General features: G+C 30.2%; 1 long non-coding RNA gene across 1 annotated transcript; it reads right to left on the bottom strand.

Moving 5' to 3' along the window:
• Window positions 1-2,232: 2,232 nt before the first annotated feature.
• On the bottom strand, window positions 2,233-4,329 carry LOC146996966 (uncharacterized). The gene is made up of 2 exons (XR_015041832.1): window positions 4,011-4,329; window positions 2,233-3,149 (listed from the first exon to the last, which is right to left on the bottom strand). It is a non-coding gene; the product is annotated as an uncharacterized LOC146996966 (long non-coding RNA).
• Between the last annotated feature and the right edge of the window lie 761 nt (window positions 4,330-5,090).

Below are 5,090 nucleotides of genomic sequence, written 5' to 3'. Positions count from 1 at the left end.
ATACAGTTAAAGGAAAATGAGAAAAATGTAGGTACCAAATATCATTTCAAATTCGGGTAAGGCTCCTCTAGGTATATAGGAGCTAGGTCGCCGCCCAACCTAGCTCCTATATACCTAGCTCCTATATTGGTTAGTGTTTCTGACTGCCGCGCCGAAGGGTCCGGGTTCGAATCCCGGAGCAGGCATGGATGTTTGTAAATGTTTAATAAAAAGTTGTAAAAACGTTTGTTGTTAATTTCAATATTAACGCTCACGGATTGGAGGAAACGGCGTTCCTTCTTTCTTAAAAAGCAAGATTGATACAGATACAGATTCGGGTCACACTCAACTTAAAATTTACATTGATATCATTAGAACCTACACAGTCGGTCAGAACTCTGTACATGCAGTAATTGAATGGTGTAATTATTTGGTGCATCGATCCCAATCTGTTTCGAAAATAAATGTAAAATTTCTAATTATTTATAGGTCCTATTGATTTAAGTTAATATACTAAATTTCAAAATTAGTTCCCTACTATGACAGTTCACTAGCATAACACTTGACAGGATCCGAAGTTTGTGATTAATTCTACTTTCATGGCTTTAGTGTATAAAATTCTGGGCCTAGTCTGGATACCATCGAGACGGAAGAAGAGTCGTTTTTTGCGATCAACTCGACAGAGAGCGAATCTCGTGTTATCGTTTCGAGGTAAGGCTGAATCACCAACTTTTCTCTCTTGGCGAGGGAGTGAACGCGCTGCCAATTTTGGCGCGTTTATCGCACACGCTGGCTGAATGTCTGCTGTTTTTTTAAAGATTTATTTTATAGACGCGCGGCATTCAGCATATAAACTTTTCGGATAATTTATTAATTCTCGAATAGTATATAGACGTTTTAACTTAAATAAAAATTTCGCGTATATTTTGTAAACATATTCAAAATAACTTATTCTTTAGATGTTTCAGTTTCGTTAGCAGACTAAAATAAATAAGATATGAATAAAAACTTTCAATAGTGTCAAATGGGGAAATAATTAAAGCGTAGAGTGTGCAAATAAATTTATCTTAATGACATTTTAACAAAAATTTCCATAAAAACACTGTAAATTCATACTAAAAAAATAACTTAAGAATATGTTGTCATTTAAGTCTGAGGTATATGGAAATAATTGTGCAAGATTCTGAAGAAACACTTTCTTTTAAATGTGTGAAATATTTCATAACATATATGGAAGAAGAAAGTACAGCATTCTGTGTTTTGGATGCTTTTTATCAAATGTAATATAAATACGAACTAGAAACCGTAATAAAAAGTCCTTCCTCTTCAATCAGATCACCTTTGTGTTGCATTGTATTTGTAATACTTCTAAAAATCCAATTTTTACCTAAATTAAAAAACAGTTATTCCATAAAAGATAATAACTTTGAATGTATATAGAATGAATTTTGTAATTTGAGTTATGTTACAAAATAATTCATAGTTTATATATTTTATACTAATAATTTAGATAAAACCTGTCCAATTTAAGAATGTGTGTTAACCACATTCTTAAATTGTAAAAGGACGACTTAACCACATGTAATTCATTTCAAAGCATAAAAGAAAGCTTATTTTTTATTTTACACAGCAACAGCATTTTCATGCAGTCAGGTTTTTTTAACTGCTAGTTATTATACATAATACTTAATTTTAAACCCATTCTTATTAGAAAGCATAACTAAGAAACTCTTTTTAAAGCACCACAGTGATTGCAAAGAATGTCGTTAAATTTACAAAAGTATTGAAGATATATTGAACAGCATTATAACAAGAAAGTACTGTACAAAATATGTAAATTGCATAACTTCTTTTTTAGTATTTGCATAGTTTCCTCCAAATGAACCTTAATGGGAAGTTATCTTGTGAAAATTTAAAAGTATTAAAATGGCCTCTATTTAAGATGTAACTGCATTTATAATTATTTTGTAATTGCGAATAGATTATATTATTGCAATTAGATTATGCACTTACAACATAATTGCATAAAGTAATGAAATTAAGAGTTCACAGATACAATGTAATATAATTACAATGCAATTACCTAAATTGTAATTATAATCACTTATTTAATACCACAATATTATTACAATCACAATGTAATTTAAATTGGGTACTATATTTGCATACCCTCCACTCAAAAGGAGGTACTGATAAGCCTGGAAGTTATTATCAACAAAAAGCCTGTTCAGGACAGTTTGATGACAATTTCCACCGGGCGAAAAGTACATTCTTAAGCCCAGGCAAATCATGACAATAAAAATCATTTAGTCTTATGATTCACTATATTTTAAACCCTAAATTTGAATTCTGCACCAAATTATTTACCTATATTTTAACATACTTTATGAATTATTAGAAGCGATATGGCAAATATCTTCTAAAAATAACTGTAAAATATTTGTATCCATTAATTGATTCAGATACACACTTTTATTATTTAAGTATATCAAAATAACAGTTTCATGTTCCTGAAATACAAAAATTATGGAAAAAGTTAAAGTAATATTCTTAGAAGCATATGATATTAGTCACCAGATGCAAAATTATAGCTAATTTTTTGCTCTAAATACAATTTTATTACACAGTAGTCAAATGTATAACTTAATAACATGTTATATAAAAAATTAATGATAATAAGTTTATCAGAAATGAATTAATTCTGCAAATAAACTTTCTGCACTTGAAAATTTTCTACACCTGAGGGGAGGGAGAGATCTAGTAAAATTAGATTTATTATAACTTCAGTTGGACCAAACACCTTCTCTCTATATATATGCATCACTAAAGAAATAAATAAAATTATCATGCTTAAAAAACAGATATACCATACCAGTTTTTTTCCCCCTTGTTACCCTTTACATTGAGAAATAACAAACACTGAAAAATACTATCCTTGAAATTTTGTTTAAATGAAGAAACAGACACCATCTTTTTATTTAAGCATTACACTTCAAAAACAGATACACATACCAATTTATTTTCACTAGCCTTTATACTGATGACATGCCATATAAAAATGAAAAGAATTATCCTTGAAATTTAGATAAAATGAAGTAACACAATGGGAAAATTTATGCACACGGACATCTTTTTTCTATTGCATGCTGTCTGACATGATCCACAAGTGCCTAAAAATGTACCCAAAGAAACGCATTTCAATATTAACAAAAAATTGTTTACAGATTAAAATTCATTCATTTCATACCACTATTATAAAGATCATGCATGAAACAAATCTGCTTTCCCATACTTTTAAGTAAAACTTTTATACTGGAAAATAGACTATATTTCTATATATTAGAAACAAGAAAATACTAATTTGAATGTTCTGCTTTCATTTCTAAATCTTTACTCCATTGCCAAATTGTATAATACTGTGATTATAAATAAACTTGCACAATCCTTGCAATTATTGAAGTCAGATTATATATATTTTGTCTCACACTATTCAATTTATTCTATTGACTTCAGATGTCAATGTCAAAATTCTGGAAGTTATTTTAACCAAGAAACAGTAGTGGGCACCGTGCATAAACAACTCATCTAACTTTTTAACAATAGTGATTATAAAATAAAGAAAAAAATTACATATCATTCCAACGATATTGCAACTATAGTATAATGTTACATATATCTTTAGCAAACATTCAGATTTTATCTTGACTTTCCAAATTATTATTTATTTTTTAATAAATTTCAATATGCTAATGATTTTCATGTTACATTACTATAAATTCCACAATTAGCACAGGAAAGCAAAATCCGCGCTTTATATTAGAAGAGAAATTTCTTTTCCACATTCAAAACATCTACATTGGCGATGTTTGGCGACGGGTACATTAACCCTAGACTAATTTAATTATAGCTATTATTACAGAAATTAGCAGATACTCAGGTTATTGTACACAAGAATTTCACTTTACTTGCACATTATAAACATCAGAGAAGATATAAACTCTAAATGAAGGCGTAATTAACATTATACTTACTAAGCAAAGTTCAGCACCTGGACCAGGTTTCCAATTGTCTCTTCGGCAATTATTTACCCATATTTTTCTTCTTTCTTCATTTTTAGGAAATTTTACCAATGTATGACCTTTTCGTGAATGATTTGAACAATTAATAGCTGTACATCCGCCCATTTTACACAAAAAAAAAACACAAAAAATTGTTGCACCGTAACTACACAGCCGCCATTAAATCTCCCACTTGGGAGCGCGAATGCCTGATGATTCAGCCTGGTGTATAGGAGCCTTATTTCGAGGATTTCTGAATAGACGCTTCGACAACTTTTCCGTCAGCTGTGTAGCTGGCATATTCACAAAGTATAGACCATTTCTGCTACGGTCTGCTCTCATTGGATGAAACATCTGCTTGACGGTGAGTTTGGAATGGTGAGTTATCGCCCTGTATGCGTGGTAATTAACGTCAAACAAATCTTGTGGGCTTTCAGTAAAGCGGGGAGAAACAGAAACAGCCAAACAAACGGAAACAGCGTTTATTTCATTCGATATTTTTTTATTTTATGAATGGAAGCTAAGGTGAATTGTGTGGAATATATTTTAAATGACCTACTTATCTTATTAATAGTTTATTTGTATTAGAATTTAAACTATTAAAAATACGATAATTGTTTTTCAAGTGTTTACATGTTTTATTCTCGCGAAAAAAACAGCTTCCTTTTGATCGTTTTAAACAGCCAACAGCCAGCTGAGATGTCCTGTAGAGCAGGATTGAATATTTGTTAATTCTGTTCCTAGGACAGACTTGCTAGTTCTCGTCATTTTACATCATTTGTTAAATGAGCTGTGTAGGGAAGTATACAGTTGTATGTTACAAAACCTTATTCATCTGTTTAGATAAAACATATTCCATGACTATAGGTTCAGTTCAAATAGCATGTTAAAAGAACTGAAGGCTTAAAAAAAAAAGGAGCAGTTAAATTTATGTGCAGATTGAATTATAAATTTATATATATTTTTTATATTAGAAAAATATGGCTAATCTTTGGAATATGGTAACAGGTAGTTTGGCGACATTTTGGTAAGGCGATAAAGGTTATTACGTAG

Source organism: Stegodyphus dumicola, chromosome 6, assembly GCF_044657685.1.
Source record: "Stegodyphus dumicola isolate Sdum_Otavi_A_Nest chromosome 6, ASM4465768v1".
Lineage (NCBI taxonomy): Eukaryota > Metazoa > Arthropoda > Arachnida > Araneae > Eresidae > Stegodyphus > Stegodyphus dumicola.
The sequence above is the reverse complement of the archived record's forward strand: the minus strand, read 5'-3'. Positions and strand labels throughout refer to the sequence as shown.